The 27,260-nt window shown below is 38.7% G+C and overlaps 1 long non-coding RNA gene across 2 annotated transcripts; it reads right to left on the reverse strand.

Annotated features, from left to right (window-relative positions):
- Nucleotides 1–3,843: 3,843 nt before the first annotated feature.
- Nucleotides 3,844–21,329, reverse strand: LOC102384361. Of its 2 annotated transcripts, none has more exons than XR_324494.3 (3): nucleotides 21,262–21,329; nucleotides 6,539–6,612; nucleotides 3,844–4,212 (listed from the first exon to the last, which is right to left on the reverse strand). It is a non-coding gene; the product is annotated as an uncharacterized LOC102384361 (long non-coding RNA). The 2 variants fall into 2 exon arrangements; XR_324493.3 differs by having other exon boundaries at nucleotides 3,844–4,215.
- Nucleotides 21,330–27,260: the final 5,931 nt, after the last annotated feature.

Here is a 27,260-nt window from a genome sequence, read left to right on the forward strand (position 1 = left end):
TTCCACATTATCAATTTATAGCGGGGATTAAATTCTGCAGTACTTGTGCTTCAGCTTGTCTACTGCCTGGTATATCATACCTGATGTAAAACAATTTGTTGTTGCTGTAAGTGACCTATGGTAAAGTGATGAACCTCTCTATGGGTAATAAGGTCCATCATGTTAGTTTATTTATAGGCCTCCTCAGTACTCAGCAATATCACTACATTGTGCTGAATTATGTACATTTTTAACCATGAGGGAACTACCTGGCACAATAACTTCATTAGTCTCTAACATAAGACACAAGGAAAAGGTCACCTGACTTATTATTCCTTTACATCTAAATCACAGTAGTTTGCTAATAAAACAAAATAAAACCCCAAATGAATCTTATTAGATTTTATATGCTACTATTTTTATTGGGTTTTTTTTCCAATTAGTCTCCCAGCTGGGCTTCTTTAATATTTCAGGAGGCGTAATCCACATTTTTAAAAATTATTATAAGAATTGTTTTCATGTAAAATGTTTCCTGTTTCTCTACATTTGTCCAAGCAATATATTTACATATTAGTGATCTGCTAAAATATTAAGTCTTGGACACCTCACTATTACAGCCTTTTAAAAATCATTACACCTTCCTATTTCATATATACTACAGCTTCATACCTCTAAGAGGAAACCAGAATGAAAACACAGATCATAGGCTCTGAAAAGTTGCTGACAAAGTTCCAGTAAGTTTTTTCCAACTTCATCTCTGACTAAGCAATGGTGCTACCATAACAAATGCCATAACAAATATATATTATACATCTCTTATCCTCTCTTGTAAGGATGCTACTATCAGGGTGGCCAAATTAGTTCTGTTTAATTTAATCATGTCCTGGTCTGTAATAGGAATAAGAGTAGGAGAAAAAGCACAGAGGTGTTTAAGGGAGAAACTAGATGATGGGCATGTGCACATGTTCCCGGGACCTGATCTACACTTGTGCACTTTTGCTGGTGCTCAGAGTTGACCAGAAATGCAATTTAACTAAGTCAAGGTGGTGGGATGGAGGGGGTGGGAGGTGGTAAGTGGTAGGATGGAGGGGTTGGGAGGCTGGTCATTTTTTGCCCGATCTAAACTTCCTGAACTTATGTACAGTTTGTACATAAGTACAGTTTGGCACTGTACACAAATTGTACATAAGGAAGAGAATAGGAGAAAGAATAGAGGTGTTTAAAGGGAAAACTAGATGGTAAAGTCTAGGATTGCTGGTGGAACAAAGCTAGGGATCAATGCCAAATAGGTTATTTGCCCAGCTATGTAGCCTGGATTTAAGTCATGAAGGGACATAAACGTCAAAGCATGTAGCTTGTATTTGATGTGCCAATGAAGGAAGAGCCAAAAAAGGGACTTATAGGGGAGATATGGTCAGAGTGGTGAGCTAGTAATCTGCTAATAGCAAGAACATTCTGAATAGCCTGGGGGAAGCCAAATTTATTGTAGTTAAAGCTATTAAAGTTATCAGTATTCAGGATATGAAATGATTAAGGTTCAATAGTTCTGGATTTGAGGTATGCTGAAATGGTCTAATTTCCCAGTAATATCAGTGGAAGTCTTACCACCTTGCAGAAAAGCCCTGAGCACTCTCTGGACTGGGCACTTTGTGAAAATCATATCCAAGCTCATTAGAAGAAAGCTATAGGCATGAAACCAACACCTAAAATTCTCAGAACAGTTATGTGGCCTGATGTAAAGGTGAGAAGAGGAACACCAATTGATGTAAATGGTTTGGGGTACTTTTTATCCAAACAGTTTTTCAAACATGAAATCTATTGAAAGTAAGTCAGGGGATAAATTGTATGCACCAGGTCCTTTGATGCTTTGGTCAGGGGTGCAGTTAGTGAAAGAAGTGTCCTATGGACTGAGCTGGGGAAATAATACTAAAAATATTTTGACATATTTCCTGAATGCTTGGACAGCATTACAGTTACTGTTATGTTTGAGAAGGCACAATGGCTTTTCTACTTTCATTTGCGCATTAAAAAATTTGATACCTCAAAACCACAGCACCACATGACTAGTCAGTCTTGTTTCTATTCACTCTGCTCTGTGCATGGATCTTTATCACTGGTAGATGAGTCTTTTCTAAATCATACAAATGTGAGGAAGCAAAACCATTCTGACCAAGTGCAGATTTTCTCAACCATTTCTATCTATATAAGCTGGACAAAGGCTTGGGTGGTTTGTGGGGAAAGGCCTTTTAAGCTACTTCAGAAGTGAATAGGTGCTTCAGCTGCTACCTAGCTCATGGTTGGACTGCCTATCTAGTTGAATAAAAAACAGCCCCTGGGGCTGACTCTTGCGCTTTAACACTCCTTTAAATATATTTGACTTTAGGTATACAGTAAATGAAATTTGCATATTAAACACCAAAAATAACTTAAACATTACAGGAATGCAGTGTAAATTTGCTGCATTAGTATATACGGAGAACAGTAATCTGGTAATGAAAGGAGAAAAACAATGTAATGTGTAGTAATGTATTCACAAATTCAGTTCAGTTGGGTGGGCGTTATTATTTAGGTAGCTATACAGAATAGTTATATTGGTAATCCTGGGGTTTTTTAGCTGAATATTTTATGTATGGCACAGTAAGGTGCATTTAATCTGTTAACAGATCTCTAGACAACAGATGTATACACATATGAAAGCAAAACTTTGTCCTAAGTGATTGCTCATTGCCCAATACACATTGTCCAGTGTCTCAGCAGACAGAACATAGATTCCATTCCAGCCCATTACAAACTCTTCTAACCCAACCATTGCACATATTTATATGTATTTCCTTTTCTCTTTTAATACCTCAGAAATGTTATCAACCTATCAACTGCACCCACTAAACAAATAACATGAAATTAAGTCTAATTTTGAAGGTAGATAAGGGATGAAAATCAGAAAAAGTTGTGTTTTGTAGTCATCACCATAATGAAGTAGTGATTCCTACAAGATCCACAGGGTTCTGGAACTTCAACAACGGATGCATTAGAAAGAAAACTTTGTGTTGCATATGCTCACTTTATCCAGCATCACTCAAATTTCTCTGAAATATGAACTCCTAAAAATTGTCTAGCTACATCGTTGTACAAAATACAACATGTTCCTCTTTCTTCTTTTAAAAGATTAATACTTCTTGTAGTTGTTATCGGCGCGTATAGGTTAAAATACTGTTACTTATTTGTACTCTGTGCCTTTTTAGGGGACTTCCAATAATTCAATTTACCATTTCTGAGACTAAATTTTTACTAGATTCAGATTTCTACTTGTATCTCAATTTCTGGCTTGCAAAAACACTATGAAAAGTCATAATTAATGATAAACAAAGAGATCTTCAACTTGTTTCCTTCTGAAGAATCCAGATTCACATTCCTACTGCAAAAACTTCTTCCAGCACTTTTTGCAGAAATCTCACAGCTACAGAGTAACCCCCTCATATTTGCAGTAATCATTTTATTTCTTCACAGTAGACCTTGTCCCTGAACTATTGTGAGATGAGAAGAATGTGCAGTTCAGGGGCCCGTAGAAGTCCCATATGAATTTCACATGCAGTTAGCATCTCCCTGAAGCCTGCAAAAGGAGACCTCTCAAAAGGAGGTTGATGAATGTGAGAAACATTGTAGTTAGGTAATTCATTACACAAGCAATGTACATAGTTGATATCTTGGCAAAACTGACTGGCTGAAGAAATTAGTTCATACACTTAAATTAAATATGTTTAAATGAAATCTTTAACAGTTGCATAATTTGCATTTCAATATTTGCTATATCCATCAGCACAGAGCAGTTCTTGTCAAACATTTCAAATGGCAGTATGTGGAGGTGAGGAATGAGATAGGAGGTTGGAGAGAGAGACCCAGCAATAACCCATTTCTGTCACTCACTTCACCAGAAGTGGAGAGCACAATCAGGAAGCAGGATCCTGGGCACCACTTCTGGAGGAGCTGCTTCCTCTGCATTGGTGCTTGGGGAACCCAGGAAGCTACTCCCAGCTCCAAAAAGGGGTCATCTGGGAGAGTCCGGAGTGCTGAAGGGGAAGGGATGCCAACTGGACTCTCCACTCAGAAGATGCATCTGATCAGCTACAGCAGAGAGCAGCCAGCTGGATGTGCTGGTGATCAGAGGTTCGTTGTGTGAAGTCGATGCCAAGCCAGCTTCCCTGCCATGACCACTGGGACTACTGGGGCCAATACCTACTGAAGGAGAATATGGTCAGATGTGGCTGGGAAGGGGCAGGGGGGACCCCAGCAGAGAAATGGCCCTGGAGGTTTTTTTCCCTTTTCCTCCCCACCCCTTGCCAAAGGACTGCAGAAAAGCCTCACTTCTAGAGGCCAGTAAGCAGTTAAGAGGGAGCAGCCCAAACAGGGTTAGCCTTCCTTGGGGAGAACTGTGGTTCTAGCTGTGAGGGAAATGCTTGTGGCAACTTTATGAGCCTGGGACACAAGACCCTGGGACCCAGGTCAGAAAAAGTCCATTCCCAGCATGACGGCAGGTCCAGATCCATAGAGAGGCTCTGGCTGCTGTTGGACTGTTTGTTTTGAATTGTATCATTTATTTTGGTTTTTTACCCCTGGGGACTCAAGACTATTGGGTATTGGGACCTGGTAGCTGAACCAGATGAGACAGAGCCCAGAGTTGGGGAAGACTTATCTTGGCATTATAGCCCTGGAGTGTCTTAGATGGCCAGTCCGTGCTTTGCATGAGTAAAGGGAATTGAGATGAATCCTGATACAGAGGGATATGAGGGTTGAGAAGATTATGGTTGAGGAGAGTTTCACATCCCCATCCTTCCCTTCAAGGGAATTTAAAAATCAGGTTAACATCAAAGGAAGTGGTTAGGGTAGGGTGCAGGGGAGGCAGAGCCCCATGAAAAGACCAAGGTCATTGGTCTAGAGTGTCACTTATAAAATGGGAACTGGCTCCCAACAAAAGATAATATCAAAGTCATGGCAGGGAAGAGGGTAATCAGAGAACATCTCAGTAATACTCTCCTATGACAGCACCCTGTCATTGCCTATTAGAAGGACATCCAGTTGGAAGTGGCCTAGGCCTTATAATACCTACCAGTGACAAAGTAGCACAACTATGGTATGCAGGCACCTACCCTGGGTGCCAACTAAGGAGGCACCAGGATCCATCCCACTGTCTTTTCTATTACAAAATGTCAGTACTGTCCCTGGCCATAGGAGCCAGGTAAGGCAATGCTGCAACAGATAGTCAATTAGTTAATCTGAGGGGCAGGGGGAAGGATAAATAAAACAAGTAGAATGGTACTCCCCTCCTTCCTCCTCTCCCCACCCCACCAGGAGCATTTGAAGAAGTAGGGAAAACCCATTAGGAGCTGGGTAGGGCAGGACAGTACTGCACCAAACAGTGTATCTGGGGAACAGTGGGAAAGTGTGATGAGCAAAATGGTGCTCCTTCTCCCCATCAGAGGCACTCAATGAGTGCTCTACACCACTGTCAGATGGAATACCATGCATTTTGTTGTTACTTATACCCAGCTTCCATCCCATATCCATGGATCCCAAATCACACAATGATAATGAATGTCTATAAGCTTAAGTGACAAAATGATCCTGCTATTGTGCCCAGTATGGAGATAAAGAGGTAAGAAGAGGGAGAGTATATAAGGTTATAGTTAAATTGTTAGCTTAAAGAACAGCTGACAAAGAATCAGAAAGAAATGATGTCCTGTTACCACTGTGAGCGATGCAGATTCTATAGATCAGAATCTAGGGAGGAAACTAGAAAGGTGTGCCTAAGATTGCGTTAGGAAGAAGTGGACAATAACACTGGGGTGAGCAATTTTGGCTGAGTGAAGTGGGTGCAGTCCAGACTGGAGGGGTTTCACTGAAAAACTGTTCAATGAAAGAAGGTGAAAGTGATTATAAGAAATAAGATGAAATATTAATTGGAGAGACATTTTTTATGATCAAAGGTTTATTGACAAATTTGGGAAACATGAGGATGGGAGAAATTAGAGTATTTGTGTTCTTGTTAGAAAAGATAGAGAATGAAGTGTGAAAGATAAAGAGCAAAGTAAAGGAAGGAGACAAAGGCAGACTGAAAGTTAAAAGCTATGAGGGGAAGGGGAAAAGGAACAGATGGATTAAAAACGAAATAATGAGCATGAGTTCCTGGGCATAATGACAGGGTAAAAGAATATAAAAGTGCCAGAGAGGAAGAATGAGTAAACTAATTAGAGGAAAAGAAGAATAAAATGAGGAAGTAATATAAGCACAATGGAAACAGATTTGAGGGGGGAGTTCTGGATGTTAGATAAACAATATGAACCCAGTATAACCAGAAAATCAGAGATTTCTGCATCTTGTTCTGTTCTGCCCATCTATGATTTTTTTAAAAGACCATAGGCATTTACTTCCCCAGACTGGACAAGGCAAGGACCTTAGATATTGCAATCAAGTTTAGTACACATATTTTCTTCTGATGGTAATTGTGTATCTTTTGAAGCAAGCTTAAAAATACAATATTAAACACACATGCACACACATGTACCTTTATGTAGAAATAGCCATTTCCCTTGCAGATATCCAGTGTCCAGGGACATTTTAGAACATTTTTCAAAATCCCTTTTACAAAGGAAAAAAAAAACCCTTTAAATACTTTTTTGAAAAGAAATTCAGCCTTCCTAAAACCCAATAAGCTACAGTTTTAATACTTATTTTATAATTATTTTCTCATTCAAACCATGCCTTCAACTGCTCACATTTCTAAATCCTTAGTTTACCATTAAAAACTAAAGAAAATAACATCTTTCCTGAGATTAACAAAATTATGTTTCTGTTTGTGCTTAGGAGTAAATCAAGATGCATGTGCTTTTGATTGTGGGAATGATGGGAATTATTCTCAGCATTGAAGAGATATAAAATTAATGGAAGACTAACAATTCTTTTATTCATACAACTACTGCATTGGATGGAATGCCTTTGGCTTCAGATTGGGTCACAGGCTCCCCAAATTTCTTGCTATGCTTTTGTATGGTATTCAGCATATTAGAGAATCTAGGATGTACCTCAGTATAAATAATAATATAGTTTCAAAATGTAGTGACAGTGACTTAGTTAGTTCCCATGACCCATACCATGAGTTCAAAATGCACGTTCTAAAATTCTAGTTTGGTCATCAGATGCATAGAGGCATCACATTTACTTTCTCTGTTTTAAAACAAACATTTTTTTCTGTCCATCTGTCTCTCTCTGTTCTTTACTTACCAAGGATCTTTGTCTCCAGCTACGTAATGAAAACAAATCAAAATAAACCCTTAAGTACATTTTCTTGCAACCACAATGAATGACTTGGTTTCAACCACTCTTTTTCTTTCTTGAGAGCTCCAGCATGAAGGATGACAAATCATCTCAAATAATACTTAATCTTTAAAAAGTATTTACAACAAATCAATGCCCTCTAGAATAAAAGAGAGTATTTAACGTGGCAGACCATGATGCAGGGGAAGCAATAAAAGGGAAACGCAGCTTGAATTGCAATATTGCTGGATAACTTACATCTCCCTGCTGAAGGCAGCAGACTTGCAGTTACTGAACTGCTAATCTGTTCTACTGTTTTTTAATCAGATGTTGGCATTATCTGCCACTAATTGCTTTTTCATTTCCACTTGTAATTATTCCATTGCATGTTTGTGGTGAGAAGCTGAAAATGAAGCAGATCACCAAGAAAGAATTAATTGTTAATGAATAATTATCAGTAGGAAGCCAATTTCATTATCTTCAAAGAGGTAGCCAGAGATTAACTACTAACTGAGGTTCTCCTACTTTCTGTGCATGACTGTAAAGTAATCACAAATAATCACACCCTCCAACTTCATCAATTATTTTCTATTATGTGAATTGATACCCATTTTTGTCTTTGTTGTTTAATGTTAATGGTAGTATTCATGCTGGGGAGTGCTAATTGTAAGGTGTTACATTCAGTGGGTTTTAGGCCTAATTATTAGAGCATCTTCTTCATTAGCGTATGATCCTACGAGGGTTTCATGGTGGGAGTTACTAAATTTACCATGATGTATGAATGTTATCTTTATTAACGAATTTTAGGTATGTTAGATGACTGGTTAAAATATAATGAGGTATGCAGAAAGCTTTATCAACAATAAAACAAACATATCCATATCTCTTTTTAAAACTCACCATCATTAGTTGTCTGGTGAGGAATTCTTCTTAAATCAACAGACTGAAAATAAAAGCACTACATGGGTCTTAAACAGTAAGTATAATAAAAAGGCCCAAATAATCTCTTATATACAAAAGAGAAGCACCAAAACAAAACATCTGTCTCATCATTATTGCACAGATTTTGGATCCACTGAGAATTTGTTGACTGCCAAAGCTTTTCACTTCTGCTTTGGTACTGATTTTTTGTTCAGTCTGTTGAGTTACCAAAGGTAGCTCTAAAGAATCGCTAAAGTAAGACTTTTGATTAAGTCATCATTATCATCACAATTAATTGTTTTCACTAAACCAGTTAAAATAGCTATCATTAAGGAATATATGTTGACTGGAGGACTGGTTTAATTTGTATAAAGGCAAAGTCTAACTGAACACTGTGGAGATATCAGATTGCCCATGCCATGGATATACAAGAGGATGACACATTTGCAATGAACTAGGACAAGTGGAACAACAAGGACGAAGACAAGTGTAAAGTCTTGCATTTGGGATGGAATAATTGCAGACTGGGACATGACTGACTAGATTGCAGTATTGCAGTACCTGGGGATTACAGACAAGAAGCTGAATATGAGCCAACAGTGTGCTTTAATTGCAAAGAAGAAACCAAAACCAAAAGCATGCCAGGTTGTATTAACAGGAACATCATTTGTAAATCCAGGGAAGTAATTCCTCTGCTCTATTCAGCACTTGCGAGGCCTCACTAAAGTATTGTGTCCAGTTTATGGCTTTACACTTCAAGAACAATGTGGACAGATTAGAAAGAGTCCAGAGAGGAGCAGTAAAAATGATTAGAGGCCTGGGAAGAATGATTTATGAGGAAAGGGGAAAAGAGCTAAGGTTACTTATTATGAAGAAAAGAAGACTGGGGTGGGGAATTTGGTAACAGTCTTCAAATATTTGAAAGGCAATTATAAAGAAGATGAGCTTTTCTCTATGGTCATAGAAGACAAGACTAGGAGCAAGGGACTTAAGCTGCAGCAGAGGAAATCTATGTTAGAGAAGGAACTTTCTGACTATGAGGGTGGTCCAGTATTGGCAAAGACTACCTAAAGCAGTTGTGGAATCTCCATTCTTGAAAAAAAATTGAGAGAAGGTTGGACAGAAACTTGGTAGGGATGGTTTTTTCAGCCTTGAGCAGGGGGCTAGACTAGATGACCTTGCAAAGGTCCCTTCCAGCCCTGCTTTCCTATGATTCTATGAACTGCTCAATTTCATTCAAACATAAGACTCTGATTAAGCATACACTAGGCATTTCCCTTTGAACCTAAATGCAAGTAAGTTAGTCTGTACACTATTTCTGTCTATGAAACTAGGTTCATTAGAAAAATTTAATTTTTTTTTAATAAAAAACAAAGTAATCCTAGTGTATGAAAATGTATTAAAAAAAAAATATTGCAATCAGCTCTAGCTGATACAGTGAATTTTATCATTGATACCCAAGATAAATGTCCATAAGCATTATGGCTGTCAGGGCACTACGGCAGAGCTACGCTAATTAACATGGCCATAAACAGGCCACAGCCATAAACAGTTAACATGCAATAAACAGTTTTATGTATACATTGTTCCTTGATTAAATTCATGAAAGGGTTTTGGTGACTATATGAGGACTACAAATTACACATTGCAACCACTCAAGCAACAACACTTCTCTTCACCTATGTACTTAGTCCCAATAGTTCCAACCCCACTGAAAATAAATCCCTTGCTAATTAAAAGCAGATTAAAACAGAGACATTTAGCACTTCATAGATAAACCTGCCAAAATCAGAATTGGCATGCTATAAGTGAGAACTGCTTCCAGAGATGGGGGCCATCCACCAGAAAGCCCTGTTTGTTGAAGCTCTTATTAAAGGATACACAGGAAGACCCAGAAAGATCTCTACAATCAACAAGACTATGTATGGTATAGACAGCTCCAAAGACATATGAATCTAGTGCAGATCTCAAAAACATACAGATGGAAAATTATCCCTTTTAGAAATGAGTAGCTACATTGAAAGAATCCATGTAATATTCCAAAATATAAGGCTAGTGTTTCCTACTTTCCCTAAAATGGATTATGATAATTTAGTTTAAAAATGTGAATGAGATGAATAAATGTAATGAAGTCAGATTTCACCCAGCCAAATTGCTTAGAATTTGCATTGGATTCTCACAGACTCCTGAAAATCTGAAAACTAGCATTTAATTCAATAAAGGCCTGCCAAACCAAGTGGCTTCTACTGAGGGAGCAGTTCCCACCTGATAGATCTTGCAGTGGTCCTTTCTTCTACTTTTGTCTTAACTGTTCATAATTTAAGATGATCCAATGATCATCCAATGATCTTTCTTTTCCAGGAACTACAAAAGCAAGGAAATGACACTATTGGGGGCTGGAGGAAAATTAAATCCACAGCAATTTTGTCCATGGGACCTCCTGGAAGACTCACTTGTATACTGAAGAAGAAGAGTGAAAAGATGGAAACTTGAACACCTAGAGACATCATTCCAGAAAAACAAACCCATCTCACCTTCTAGCCATCTTTACCTTTCTTTTGGAAAGAAATTAGTGGAACAACGCTTAAATAATCCTGTACACTCCTGACAGACCCTGTCATAGTCATTTATTGCCATATCCACAAGGCAATTTTGCCTCTATGTTACACACTGTTAAAAACAACACAATTTACATAGATATCTGACTTCTATATTTTGCCAGGAAGAATTATAAGTTAAAATAGTTTGTGAGTGTTGTCTTTCCATCAAATCTAGAGCAATAAAGATCCAAGAATTTAAAATTGGATTTGAATGGTCCAGCTATTATGTCTTTACAACTTGATTATGTCTTTGCAATGAAAAGCATTTCCATGTTTTAAGGTAAACCAGCAAATTGTCCTCATAAAGGGGGCAACCATCATCACTAATGAACCCAAACTGTCTTCCATAGCTTTCACCAACAATAAGAGACTAGAATCTCTCTCGCAGTAAGTTGAGTTGGATCCATTCAGCATATCCAAAACTTCTGTCAGCAAAACTGTACCAGATTCAAAGACGACAATGCATTGGCTAGCTCCTGCTCTGATAGTGACTTTATGCAAGCAGCCAAGGACATGAATTAGTTTATTAAAAGCAGATTAAAACAGAGACATTTAGCACTTCATAGATAAACCTTATTGAGTTTATCTATGAAACACAAAAAATACATCAAAGTACGAAACACTCAGTCCCATCACTGAAGGAAGCCAAGAACTTCCAACATTGATCACAGGCTTTTGAATGTAATTAAAACATTTTACAGCTTTAAAACACATGCACTGAAGTTTGCATATACTACAGTTAAGCTAGCTGGTGTGCTGTGAGCATGTCTTACCATGTTGATCATTTATAAGCATCTAATTGTTACTTTTCCCACCCTGTCTGGTTCCATTTAGATACTATTATTCCCAAAACAAAGGGTGCACAATTGATGGAGTTCCACTTGTAAGGTACATTACCCAATGCAGGGTCACCATCAGTTGGATATACTGCCAGCATGTATGCCTTCAGCAGATTTGCAAGCAGGAAACTGAACTACATATACAGGCATGTATAGATTAATGAAACACTACATAGCAAAGACACAGGGCTCACTGTTTTCCTTTTTCAAATCTTTTTTCATCTAAGAAAGTACTTATTATACCTTGATATCTGGGGAAGATGTAGTGTTACTGAAACCCTCTATTTATTGTTTCATGGGATCTAGATGATAACCCAAACAAAATTCCATTAAAAAATATCAGAAAAGTTACACTATTAATGATACACTTCTGTAACTGGATGGTGTCACCACTGTAAAACCCTCCATATGTTCCCCTCCTAGTATAAAATAGTATCCAAACTATCTGACCAAGCTCAGATGACTGAGGCAATTAGAAGCTTGATTATCAGCTAGATCAGCAACAGACAACAATGTTAATTCAAACTTTAACGTGAGATTGTTCTTCCATATATCGTGACAAAGCATGACAGGATGATGTCAAAAAATACTCCAAATTGTGCATGCTTGCACACTGAATATGTTAACTTCTGTTACATTTTTTTGGCAGTGATTCTAACAATCTATTAAATAAATATTAATCCCTCACTGCCTTCAAAGCTGTCTCTGCTGTATTAGGATTTTAAATATCTTCATTAATTGCTTAACTACCTTTTCGCAAAATCCCTAAGGGATCCTTTGATATCAGTCACTCTAATGTGTTACCAAGTGATTCATTGCTTCACTCTGCTATAATGCAAAATGCATATCTAGTTGAATGTCTTTGCAGTTGTTTTAGGTGAAGGAAAACAAAAACCTTTCAGGCCTGGAGGAAACAAAGCTGGAAAGAATGACTAAAGTTTTGCAGAAAAAAATCAGTTCTGTTTGCTGATGCCTGGGTCAAACAGAAATCTCCAGGTCAACTTTATGAAGGAATTCAGCTGCATAAGAACTATCTAGTATGAAATCTGTAATAGGAAAGCAGTATCATAACTAGGGTTGAGCAACCAGGGTACTAGCCATGGACACTGGTTTTGAGGGGTTACAAGAATAGTGACTGCTGCCTCTGCAGATTCAGTAGCAGTTAACGCAGCTACCACGGCTACTCCTGAAGCCCTGCAGCTATTTGCTGCCCTGGCTACTGCTACCACCCAGGGTGCAGAGATTCCTGTTATGCCCCTGTAGAAAAGGTTTTTTTAAATGTCCATGATAAATAAGTGGAAAAATGTTTTGCTCAAGGATGTTGTAGACCTATATCCCTGGTATCACATATGAGAAGCTAGATGAGAACAATAGCCTAGAAATGGATTATATGCTAATTCAAGACTAAGACTTTAAAAATTTCCAAAGATATTTCAATTTCCAGTTCTTATTAACTAGATGCAGGACACAGAGGATAAAAACAAAAAGGATATGCAACTACAGTGGAGGTTCAAAACGTTCAGTGATGCCACCAGTATGGAAAAACATTCCAGAACAGCAATGAAGCCAGACAATTTCTGGGAAGATTGAGGATAGAAAGTGGTAACTGATAGAAAAAGTAGCAATGAAATAAAAAAGTCACAGTATGAGGTACTGAATGTTGTCAGCTTCACACACAGTCATAGTATGCTGATGCCTTGTTTGAGAGCTCATTCTGATGTACAGTGAGGTATTTCAGATACTCAGGCATATGGACTTCAGTGTCCTGAATCCCAAGGGCTCTACATCTTCTCCAATGGGAGGTCCACACTAATTTCTATGTGCCCTTAACATTTTTCATTTATATTCAGGGTCCTAAAACCATGCTATTTCTTATAATCAAATTTATCTTACTAGATATGACCCATCTCTGACTTTCATTTTTGAGGGGAGATTATAGTGAAGGGTTGAGTGAAACAACGTTGGAATCATCTGCTTTCATCACATATGTTGGCACCTTTTCAATCTAGTTAAACATCTGGATGTGAACGTGACATTGACAGCACCACTCTCATTACTTGTGGGTTTTTTTCTTTGTGATTCAGTGATCCTAAGGATTATTTTTCTTATGTCGACTTTGACCTCTGTGTAACATTGGCATGGCTGCAAAACCTGAATGCTTGAATTAAAAGTCCCCAGATTTAACTCTCTCAGAGATGGAAGGTAACACGTTTAGAGAAACTGAAACTTGCCTGGGTTAGCAGCCAGATTGCAGCTGACACCTGCATGGAAATGCACTAGTCACATATAGAACGTGAAGAAGAAAGTGCTATTAGATCATCCAGATTAGAAGACGTTTTACTTGGACAATCTTTGCCTTGAAGTTTAATAATTATTGTTTTTGCAAACTAATTGTCAAACGTCAAGTACACTTCTGTTTTATTTCTTTCATTATTTTCCAGAAATGAAATGAGCAAAGTAATAGTAAATCTTTCATAAGAACAATACAGGGTTTTTTTTGCAATGGACCAACTAAATGTCCCTCTATCATAGACTGTAAATAGGAATGTAGGTCAATTAACTATTTAGGTAAAATATAAACATGCAAACTGTTAATTCCACAGATACTTTGAAGTCTATTGGGTAAATTCACTCAGCAGGTTGTATTCCAACCCCAGTTATTTATAGACCTACCTTTAGTTTTCAATGGAAATTCTAGGCACAAACTGAGATCAGAATTTACACAGCAGAGTATAAATAAATCTCAAGACGATACTATGGATTTGGGATTTGTAATAATTAAAAATATGGGCTTTCTTTCCTAATATAGTAATCATAATTCAGCCGGGATCATTAAACATTTTTAGGACTATTCAGGCACATCTTAGTTCATGGACAACTGACACGATGGACTGTGACAGTTCTTTCGGAGGCATTCCAGTCCATCATGTTCCATGTGGCTGTTGTGTCTGAACACAAAGTCCATGCACTAAAACACCTAATGAAATATTTATTTCCAGAAAGGTAATGTGCATTTCCAGTAGCTGCTTCTCTAAACAAAAATAAGTTAGTCATTTGTCATTTCCCCCCAAGCACCAGTGTGCATCATAGATTAATGATTCCAAGTTTTTAGTTTTAAAAAGGGGGGGAGGGGGGCACTATTTATAATTTATAAGTACCTAAATCATTTAGTTATTTTTTTTATGCATTTCTACCACTTTAAAAGTGCCAAAACTCCAGCTGAAAACTGGAATTTGTAATTGGGAACAGTGACACAGTCTCTCCTATACCCACATCAAGAGTACTATTATAACAGTCTCCTGAACTCACCCTAATTGCATTTGGCAACAAAGTCCTTACATCAGCCACTCCTGAAGTGCAAAAATTCAATCATGTAAAATACGCAGTCATATTTTTGCATTTATTTATAGGCTTTCTTTTTAATTCCAAAACAAATTTCAATGTAGCATACATAATTCTGTCTGGTTTTAGGAGTTTTCATTAAACTATAAGTGAATTGCCCTTCTGGCTGAAAATCTGTTTTCTTTTGCATTCCCTTCCCTCCTATGTACTATATTCCATCTTAAATTCCACATGGATTCTATAGATTTTATTTAAGCAGGGACAAGTTGCATAAACACATCTGCCCTAGAGAAGTTTGCCTCTTTTAACATGCAACCCACCGCTAATGCTTCTTTTTCATTTAGGTTTTTCAATTTGGATGAATTCCAAATTACCATTTATTCCAATAGAAACACTACTAATTACACAAAGCATCTTAATAAAGAATGGCAACAAGATTAAAAACCTTCTCCTTCTGGTGTTCTAATGTGCAGTAGTTTTAAAGTAGCAAAGGGCACTTTACTTTCACAGTCTTATTTAGGTCTGTTAATCTATTATTTGTTGCTTTAGTCTCAGTAAAATATAATGGTATTCAAGCTGATGGTAAAATACAATTGTTCTGTTTGCATTTAATAAACTGATATGCTCTGATTGTTGTATTTCCCCATCTTTCATCAATAATAAAAGCTTTAAGTTCTTTAAATTAATCATGTATTTACTATATCATTTACTATGTGATGGATACTTTCCAAACCTAAAGATGGATGGTCCTAGTTTCAACAGGTTCACCATGTACAAAAAAGACAGATAGATATGTAGATAGTAATTAGAAAGAAGGAAACAACCATAGGCATTTTGTATAAGAGAAACATTGTTCCCTGAACTAAGAAAGCCACAATTTTAGGGTTTTCACTTGAGGCTGATGTGCATTGGGTAGAAGTCCTTGCAGATGAGCTCATGGAAGTCTTAAGTCATGGGGTGCTACAGGGAATAAAGGCAGCAAAGTCAATGACAAACAGATAACCAGGGCAGGGAAAAAAAGTTGAACAGATACCAACCCTCAGAGGTGATAAAAGTAAAGTCACTGTGATTATGGATGGGCAAGAAATTAATGGATTCTAATATGGAAGCCACATGGTCCTATACTTGGGCAAAGCTATGAATTTAGTGACTACAGTTTGTGTGGACTGAAAGGAATAATGTATTTGTTGGGATGGCCAGAGAATAAAATGTTACATTAGTCATTGTGGGATATGGTGACTGACTGTGAAGGTGTTATGCACTGGAACAGGCTACCTAGAGAAACTGTGGAATTTCTATCTCTGGAAATTTTCAAGAGCAGACCAGACAGACACTTGATGGTAAAGATGGTAAAAAGTCAGAGACAATCTTGCCTTGGTCAGGGTGCTGGACTAGATGCCCTCATAAGCTCTTCCAGCTCTACTTTCCTATAACCATATGATCCTATATAATATGGGCCTGAATGGTACCCACAGAAGTACTGTGAAGATTCAAAGAAAAGGATATTCTTCCCATGTTACACCCATAAGTGCTCTTGTGGGAAACTGTATCTGCAGGAGACAGTTGGAACCATTGTTGATGTTATACAGAAGGTTATGTTGTACAATACTGATCAGTTAAAACTCGGACAAGGTATGAGGCAGACCCCTGTCACACACCTTGGTTCTGACTAATTTCTGAACCAAACATAGTACCAGGAGTAAACCAAGCTAAGAAAATAATGCAAGTAAAAAATAATGGAATAGTCAAGTATAAAAACAAAAAGATTCATAAAAATATGAAATAAATTAGAACATTTTTGTGTATAAGAGGTACATTTCTGTACACAGGAGATACATTTCTGAATGTGACGAATTCCCAAATACCTTTCTACAGTTGTCATATCAGCAAGGTTATCTCAGGTACCTTAAGAAAAGAGAGCACATGTTGCTGCATGTTCAACTCCTACTTTAAGGGCCAGAATCCTACCATTTGGGTTATGTTTGGTATGCATGGTGTTACACAGGAAAATACAATGCATTTCTGATGCTATAGAAAGTATTAAGGTTTGCACAAATGAAACACACTGAAAAAACATGGCCAGAGGCTTTGAGGAGTTTCAGAAAGCACCAGAATTGCTGGGCAAGAATTAATCAAACAAAATGCAAACTCCATGTTAGAGAAATAACAGGCTAAGAAGAAAAGTTAACATTGTTATGTGTACAGCCAAATGAATTAAGGTCTGAAGCCATCACCAACATGACTTCCCCCACAACAAGGAACTAAGATTGCTTGGGATGGTGAACCATAAAGGGAAGCTTGGGCTAGTGGCCTGAATATCCAGCCTGGGAGCATTATTTTGTAAAGATGACTTGTGAGCACTGAATGCAAATCTTAATAAAGAGTTTGAGAAGCTGAAAGGAGTTCATTAAAGAGTCCCTGAGGTTAATTAAGGAGACATTAGGGCAGTAAAGACAACTAAAATAGCAAAGGATGCTTCTAAGGAGGATATTGGAGCAACCAGATTTAAATGGATTTACTGCCACGTAGCAAGAGTGGTGCAAATACCTCATGTCACAGGTTCACACGACTACACCGTATATCTCATAAACTAATTGAACATTAGTTGTCAGTTTAATTAAAAGGTTGATTATATATAAAGATTAGTTACATCTTTGAAATTGAGTGAATTAATGGTGAATATTAATTGCAGTTATTGTATTTGCCTGGGCAAGGAAGATGTACTTTTATAAGCCAATAGGAACCAATTGTTATGACATACAGAAACAATGCTACTCAGAATATAAGCATGAAATGAAGCAGACTTCTGTCCAATTCCTTGGCTCGGAGTGATTTCTGAACAACACACCATAGTGTTAGTGCGTAGGATTAGATAAAAGATTTATTCAGGTTAACACCCTTACCACAGGTCTGTGAAAGCTGTTGAGGTAGCTGTATCCAGGCTGTCTCCCCACTAGACCTAGCATAGTCCATAGCAGAGACAAGGAGAGGAGGTTCAGATGCTAATTAGGATATGACAAATTTTTGCAGATTCTAAACAGTTCTGGGTTGAAAGACTGCCCATGGACATCTTATTCCAACTTAAAGCAGCCTCCTGGACATCTACAGTGCACAAGAAGTCAATTCAGCAGCCAACCTGCCTTCCTCTCTTGGCTGTGTTTGAGATGGCTGCACATCCTGGAGGCACCACAAAAGATGTGAGGAATGACTAATGGTTCAAAAAGTCTCACTTCATTTTGTGTTCAGCATTTTACTTTTCAGAAAGAATCATATAAGAAATCTATAGCTATACTGTGGAGATTTGCAGGCATTGTGGATGGAGACAATGAACATTTGTTACACTAAAAACCAAGATTCATCATTTTCCTCTGTTATAATTGATCACAGACGATCACAACAAAGCTCAGGAATACAGATCAAACTCAAAATAGGACTCCCCCAGTTAACTCATTTTTATGAACTACTTTATTGATGGAAACCTCTAGAATTCCAGTCTGCATCACAGAGATGCAGGGAAAAGATAATACCAAATAGATATGTACTCTCTGAGGCAAACTCATCCGCCTCTCTCAAAACAAGCAGAGGGGAGCAGAAGCTAGTGGCACTGAACTATCTGTGGAGAAGACAGGAATGACTGCCTTCCCCTACCTTAGATTTGGGGCATTCCCAGACAGAAGTAGGTGTTTCAGGGACAAGGCCAAGACAGCAATTCCATTCTTACAGTATTTTTGGAGACAGGGTCATCGTGGCAGGATAGATGAAAAGCCAAGAGCAGCTTGTGCTGGAGAATTATAGAGCACACTAGAGGGCCAGCACACTGTGGAACTACAGCTTAATAGTATCCCTGCAATTCCTAATTATCTTCAGATAAATAATAACTAAATAAATAGCATGCCCCCTCCCCCCTCCCCACTTCCACTAAAACATCTGTGAAGAAAGCAGTCAGAAGAAATCTCATAAACCCTCCTAGGTGCTTGGCCCCTCCCCAGGAGCACTCCAAATAGCACTGCCTGCCCTGTCCAAGTGAAGTATTAGTGATACTTCAATACTATAAAGTGATACCTTTATACTATTTGATTATCTCAATATTCTGCACTGACAAAGCATTGTGTCTATGTCTACCTTTTAGGAAAGCCATTCAGGGAATATTGCAAGTATTCTAAACACCTGCAGTTTAGTATCAATTTAACAAATCCAGCACCATATGCTCTCACTTTTTATATAATGTGTGGAGTATAAGTCACTAAAACTCAAGGAGAAAGTGTACTTATATTATTTCAATGTGAAATATATTGTGCATATGTATTGTAGAGGGCTTTCCTATACCATTCAGCTTAACGTTTGCAAAATATTATTTTATAGGGAATTTTTAATTAAATTATAGGGGACATTTGCAGGGAAAAATGATATAACATAATAAACAATTGTTCACTAGATAACAATGGGTCATTTCTTAGTATGGAAAATACTCTTTAGTGAAATATTTCAGAATTTTCTTCCAAAAATATTTCACCACTGTATAACACTAAAAACTATCAGCTATAAACAGAATAGATAATATTAAGAGTCCATTTCTCATACTTGATACATCTGTATACCAATAGTATAACATCCTCATTCTGAATCTAATTAACTAGTACCCAAAATAGAAACATTAAAAGTATTATCAAAAGTGAAGAAACAGACTATAGAAGTGCACAGCATGGCATTTGCTAGCATACTAATCTTTATTGCCCTTTAAGATGATTAAAAGACTCACCACCAATGAAATCAAGAAATTCTATTGCATTGTTGAGTCAGATGTTTAAGTACATCAAGAAAGAAGATTTTTTTCCTTTTTTTAAAACCAAAACCACAGTTTATTTAAAGATCTAGTAGTCATGCAAGATAGCTCACATTTCATCCATTCCACCTCCTGCATCTTTCAACCGATTCCTACAAGCCCATAGCATTTGTAAATTTACAAGCATCTGCTCACTTGCCTTCCAATTATGAGATTTTGCAGTAGATAAAAGAAATGTAGATTGCTTTTAATACAGAATAATGGATTTAGATTGGATAGCAACTGTTAGAATAGTGAGGCAGTGGAATAGATGGTCTAGGAAGTTGTGGACTCTCCATTACTGGAGATGTTCAAGAAGAGTCTGGACACAGCCACTGGTCAGGGATGAACTAGGTGTAGTTAAGCCTATTTTCTACCATAAGCATTTTCCATTCTGGCCTACAGTGGTTGTGCCCCTCCCCCCAACTCTTTCTCTGCTATGTATCAGGGTGTTTTTAGCCTCTCCAGAGGCATTAGGTGTTAGCTACAGCTAAGACTTGCATAGAGTTTAGATTATGATTGCATGATATGGTTTAATTGAAACTGTCTCAGGCAGCGGGTTGGACCAGGTAACCCTCTGGAAGTCCCTTCCAGCTTACTTCTCTATGACTGTAATGAAACTAAGGAACAAGGAGAAGGAAGACCATACTATGCATAATGGAAAATAAAGGGCAGCCTAGTTTGTGACTTTGGAGGAAAGACATCCAAACCATGAAAGATCTAATAAACTGTGAGATTATTCTCTGGAAAGATAAACTTTAATTCATCCTGTGTGAACAAATTCCATAAAATGAAAGACAAATGTCAGTGTTGTGGCTGCTGACTCTTATTGCTGCTTTGCAAGCTTGCATATAAGATAACCATTCCAAATTCACTTCTGTGATCTGGGAGATATAGAACTATTCAGCTAAACTCAGCTTTCATTTTAAAGAAAATCTAAGGGTTTAGACTTTTTTTCCTTCAGACGGTTTTGAAAATCTTAGCCAACTTGAAAGCTAGTAATTGAGTTTATCTAATGTAGCCGTTAATCTGGTAGTTTCAGAAGGATTAACTAACTGGCTTTTGGAGCCCACAAAACCCACAGCTATAGTCCCTTCGTTTGGGGGGGGGGGGGGGGAGGAGGGAGGACAGCTAGTCGCCTCGTGTGGGGGGGGGGGGGGGAGGGGAGGTTGCAGATGCATATTTAATTTAAATGACTAGAGACCACTCAGACTACTACTGTTGGTACTGAGCCATACAAATGCTGTCCCCTCTTTTGTTTGACCACAGTTTAGTAGGCTTCTCTAAGGAGCTGCCATTTTGTCTGCTTTTAAAATGGGCAGGTTGAGCTCAGATGATTGCAACAGCAGCAGCCAGCTTGGACTATAAACTAAATTGGAGACAGCTCTCTATTAACAGAGTTTGCTACTCTGATACCCACTCAATCCTTCTATGCCTTTACCCAACTTACTTTAGTTTTGTCTTTATTTCCTTAGGTGAAAAAAAGTTACTAATACTTATCAGCATCACAGGTGAATCAGGTTGTTATCAAAATCCACCAACATGTTCACAAGACCCTCTCTTGCTGGAAGCCAAGTAACACCTAGTACCTCACTTTACTTGGACCTCTATCCTGAACCAAACATTTTAAAACATTCCCTAGCAAAAAAAGCTGGGGTGTGTTTTTAGTGGCTAATGGAGGACACAGCAATTGGTTTTTGTTTGCTTATTTTATTACAGTGCTATACCAGCTCACTTATCTTCCCCAGCCCAGTACTCATCTGATACTGACTGACAAGAGTCAGTTTTGCCCAGGAAAAATAGTGAAAACTTATGTCACTGGCCTCTTCTCTCTAAAAATCCTAAAATACACTATAAACTAGCAAAACAGACCACTTGCTTTAAAAATAAAAACACTTTTACAATGCAATTTTCCCTCCCTAAAGCTTTATTATTGGTGGTATATCAAGGACTGTAGTCAAAGTTTGCTTAGAAAGAAAAAATAACCCACAACCACCACTAGCCTCACCATCTCTAAAAAAACTGGCAGGAACAGCTTTTATAGAGTTCCCTAGTTTTCTTCTTACTATCTAATTGGATCTTCAGTCTCCAGCCCTGCTGCATTACTTCATCCTTTCCACCTGTGGGAAGTCTGCACAGACTGTTAACCTTTTATTACTAGTGTTTAACTAAGGCATTTGCTATTTACTTCTTTAAAGCGCATTGTGATGCTGTATGCCATGGACAAAATGCATGCCTGTTCAGGGGAATGGATGAGTTTTTTTCCTTTTACAGTCCTGGAGAATTGAACTGTTCTAATCACTGGTAATGTACTTGGGTACAATGATAGAACAATAGTTTGTTAGACTCTGGCTGGTATGCAAAGCAAGAAGGGTAGGACAGGAGGAAAGATGCTGGGGGATGTACAAGCAAGATCTTTACACTTAAGTACAGACACTGCGCCTTGCTAGTTTTTCTTGACCAATTAGATATCTCAAAAGGGACTTTTAGTCAGGAAGGAAAGAAGGAGAATGCCTCTCTGGTACAGAGGAAAATGGCCTTTCTCAACAGCTGTTTCCCTCTGAGCTTGAAAAATCTGGTGCATGTTATTTCCCTATGATCCTTTTTATTACTTTGTAAAGCCCATTCCACAGATATATGAGCCCAATTCTTCAAGTTTTGCTCAAGCAAAACTCTCATTGAAGATTTGTACGCTTAAGATCCGATCCTATATTTGAATGTTTCTTTGTTGTAGATTTTCACCCAGTGGCTAGCAAGGAGGTATCCGGTTCACCAAGACCAAATGAGCATTTACAAGTATTTGTGAACTTTTAATGATTTAGGGCAGAATTCACTTTTCATTTTTGTACCCAAGTGGCAGATTTCTAACTACGTAAGTGGCCTTTTTGACCCATAGCTGTGGGTAGTGATTCTATTTCTTCTGCAGAGTGGAAGTGGAAGTATGAAGGTGTAGACTGAACATGTACAGTATGCTACACACTGGGCTGGTAGGTATATGACAACATATGTGAGTTCATGGTGGGCACATACCTGCATCTAAGTCACAAAAAAAGGAGCTGGCCATAAACCTGTGACTAAGAGATTACAGGATCTTCCTTCTCTGGAATCTGCTATGTTTTAATCCCAGTAATTAGGTATCTATGGCATTCATCCAGTAAACCAGAGACCTTGGTTCTAGGCTCCACTCCCCCAAAAGGAGTTTAAACTTGCATCTTCCTTACTTCCTTGCCCAGTGCTCTAGTTGCTATGACACAAGTTGACCATAGGGTTTCCTTCTATCCAGCACTCCCTTTGAAGCTTCCCTTCCACCCTGCCTCCATCATCCAAGAGTGGAAAATATGTAGTATCAAGAGGATGAGAACAAACTAGAGGTGTGTGGTTCAGTGACATACAGGCTACCCTGAATGGAGGTGAGGAGATATGGGTCCTTGCCTGCACACAAACCCCATTAATGGGGCAAAAACTTCCCCACTGTACTGCTGTCTTTCCAAGTGGCTTGGCTTCAGAAGGAGTTATCTTTCTCCACCTAACATCTTACCAGATTTGTACTCATGCATACACATATGTGCCTGGACAGAATGTAGCCTACTGAGTGGGCTTAGTTTACAAGTGCATGCTTATACACCCAGAGTGGCAGAGCCAAAAATACCCAGATGCTCTGCTAGAAAATTGCCATTAAGCTGCATAGGGGAAACAAAAGCAATATATACACCTAAAGTGGAGATAATCCATGTTATGAAATAAAGACAAAAATTGACATTGCCCCTCCAAAATCATGAGGTTCTGCAGTTACTTCACATCCTAAGTACTTCTAGCAACATAACATCTGGATTTATTTTATTTTATTTTATTTTATTTTGCTTTAGTTGGCAAGACTGTAGGAAATAGAAATTGCCCCAAGTGCATCTGGACTTATCCAATATTTGAAGCATGTGAATGAGAACTGAACAAGAGTTGACTAGAGCTAATATATTCTTTTCCTATAGCACTTGCAAGGCTATTAATTATTTGCATAATTTAATGACCATTTACATGATCTAATCCAAGGTTACTTATCTTTCTGGTCCACAAAAAATGCACTTTTTTTTAAGAAGTAGGTTTCTGTGTGAAAATAAGAAATGTATTTATGAACAATTAGGCAAAGCCTGAGTTCTCTACACAAGTCTTACTTACTCTTTCCATAATAGAAGCTGAACTGCTTCAACTTCTGACCCAATGTTAATAAGAAAACCCCAGTAAGTCAGTAGCTTGTATTCTCATGGGTTCCCATTTGAAGTGGGACAGGCACACAGTTTGTAATTTATGGTCATGAAAACTGCTTTACTGATGTGGAGTTACTTGTATACTTAAAATTAAGCATTTGCTTGAATGTTTACTAAAGCAAAGTCTAAACGGTTACTCATCTACTGCAAGTCAATTGACTTCTATACAGTACCACTGTACTGAACCATAATGAAGAAAATGTCTCTGATAGTGACAATTTATGTGGGGACAGTTTATATAATATTTTGTGAGGACAAAGGTTCAAGGATGAAAGGTATACAGATATTAAAGATCCTGTTTAGGGATCTTGAGGAGGTTCTCTAGCAAGGTGATAATTATCAATGTGAACAGCAAAAAAAATGGGGATCTTTTATTTACAGTTACTGTCAAATCAATCAAGCAAAATATCTGAATAAAAATCTCTTTCATTTACATAACAGCTTTAATAAAAATGTTCCAAAGCCTTTTCAAACCAATTTATATTTATGGACACATTAAATAAGTTTACTTATGCCAAGTTAATGTCCTGACAATATTAATACTCTTCTACCTGCTCTTGTTACTGCCTGAGTGATGGGTGAGAGTGCTATGTTCTCCAAATCTCCTAAGTATCTCCCCGGAAAAAGACAGAATTACCAGTATAGTGGGGTTTGAAATGCTTTATCTTGTTTCTTTATCATGCCAGTAGGAATCCTAATTAATATAGTTAGGTTTAAGGAACTATACTGAATGATAGTTTTTTATCTGCTGGTTTTTTACATACCAAATGAGGGGGATGGTACATTTCAGCTGGAAATACTGACTAAAAAGATATCCAAAAATATGTTAAAACTGCTATGGAGATAGGCACTGGGAAAGCCACAAAGACCAAGAAGCTATCAGCCAGCATGCATAAACTGACTGTTTGGTTTAATTTCAGTGAATTGCTAGTTCCTGGCAATAAGATCACAAAGGGAAAGGCTATCAAAATAATTTAAAATCTTTAAATGTAAATAGACTGCAGCTGAAACAGTGGGTCTGGCCTGAGGGAGATTGCAGGCCTTTGTGTGCTATGAGTGAAGACAACAATACCAACAGCATCCTAAATGTTTTGGGGATATGACTGTTTGCCATAGATCCCTGAAAGGGAAGCTTGCAGGAACTGTGAGGAGTGCAGCTGGCAATTAATGGTACAAATATTTAAAAACAAAAAACAAACAAAAAAACTCCCAACCAGCCATAAAATGGCATGAGCAGTCCTCAGGAGTGATCTATTCATGAGCCATCAGCTTTAGTCCTAGCCTGTTTGCTTTGTCCATGTTGCTGTATGTAAACCACACATTAGGTTTCCTGAGTTCTTTTCCAACACCTCCTGCATAGGAAGGGATGAATCCTGTTACCCCAAGAGAGGAGTCACTCCCCTCTCCTCCCATCCCAGTGAGGTGCATCTTGAACAGGAGGCGATGAATCCAGCCCTCCCAAATGACTACTGTATATATAGCAGCAAGTAGGACAGCCTTGTGCTTCTGCTCAAAACTCCCTACAATAGTCTCCTGGCTTGCAGTGAGGAATTGAGCCTTGGCAGTTAAGAGTGCCATGGAACAGGATATACCAACTGACATCTCTGTTCTACTCCAGTCAAATAGGATTTGCCACATGGACCAAATTAAATCCTTATCTGTGTGTCACATGTGCAATTAGTGTACCTGAATAAACTCTGGTGCAGTTGGCACCAATCTTTACTACTCCCAAGTATGCTGTTTGCATGTGCACCTGGGACCACAGCATGTTAAGCCAGGGTGAAGCAGCCCTAGCTGGCAGGGAACCCCGGGGGGCCAGCTTGCCAACCTGGGGCTGCTCCCACCCAGCTCAACAGGCTGTAGAGGACCTGGCTAGGTAATGAGGGTGCTTCAGTGCAGGGCTAGCCAACAAGAAGCCCCTGTGTTGAAGCACCCTTTTGCCCCAACCAGCCCGGTCAGTGTCTACACATGTATTGTAGCAGAAAAAATATCTCTGCAATTGGACAGTATTTGTGTCTGGTAGTACTATCCTACAGTGGAGTTAATTAGTTTACTCCATCCTAATACCACTGCATGTGTAGTTGCTGATGTTTTACTATGGAGCTAATTAGTCAAATCCACAGTAAAAGTCTCGTGTAGGCACACCCAAACATGGAGAAGAGGGAGCTGAAACCTTGCCTCCCATGGAGTTACCTCTGAGCCTGAAAGGAGCCCCCTCTTTGGAGGTACTAGGATCAAGGTCTGTCTCTCCAGTCATGAGAATTCCTTAAGAGAAACTGCTGAGAGAGGCTCCAGTGATTCAGTTAACAGTAAGTGAGACAAGATGCTGTATCAGAGACCCCCAAGGTTTCATAGTTTCATAGTAGCTAGGGTCAGGAGGGACCTGAACAGATCATCTAGCCTGACCCCTTGCCACAGGCAGGAATGAATGCTGGGTTCACAAGACCCCAGACAGGTGATCGTCCAACCTCCTCTTGAATTTGCCCAAGGTAGGGGCAAGGACCACTTCCCTGGAAAGTTGGTTCCAGATTTTGGCCACCCTAACTGTAAAATATTGCCTTCTGATCTCTAACCTAAACCTATTCTCCATCAGCTTATTACCACTGTTCCTTGTCACCCCAGGTGGTGCTGGGGAGAAAAGAGCTCTGCCTATTTGCTGTTGATCTCCCCTGATGAGTTTATAGGCAGCCACCAGGTCCCCCCTCAGCCTCCTCCTGCTGAGGCTGAACAGGTTCAGGTCCTTCAGTCTCTCCTCGTAGGGCCTGTCCTGCTGCCCTCTCACCAAACAGGTGGCCCTCCTCTGAACCCTCTCCAGGCTGGCCGAACTGGATGCAGTACTCCAACTGCAGCTTGACCAAAAGCACATAGAGGGGGAGTATTACCTCTCTGGACCGGCTTGAGATGTACCTTTGGATGCATGACAAGGTATGGCTGGCCTTGCTGGCTGCGGTCTGGCATTGGCGGCTCATGTTCATCTTGGAGTCAATAATGACGCCGAGATCCCTTTCCGCCTCTGTGCTTTCAAGAAGGGAACTCCCCAGCCTGTATGTATGCTGTGGATTCCTTCTCCCAAGGTGCAGCACCCTGCATTTGTCTACGCTGAACCCTATCCTATTCTCATCTGCCCACTTTTGTAGTCTGTCTAAATCTAGTTGCAGCCTCTCTCTCCCTTCAAGTGTGTCCACCT

Source organism: Alligator sinensis, unplaced genomic scaffold (assembly GCF_000455745.1).
Source record: "Alligator sinensis unplaced genomic scaffold, ASM45574v1 scaffold1130_1, whole genome shotgun sequence".
Classification (NCBI taxonomy): Eukaryota; Metazoa; Chordata; order Crocodylia; family Alligatoridae; genus Alligator; species Alligator sinensis.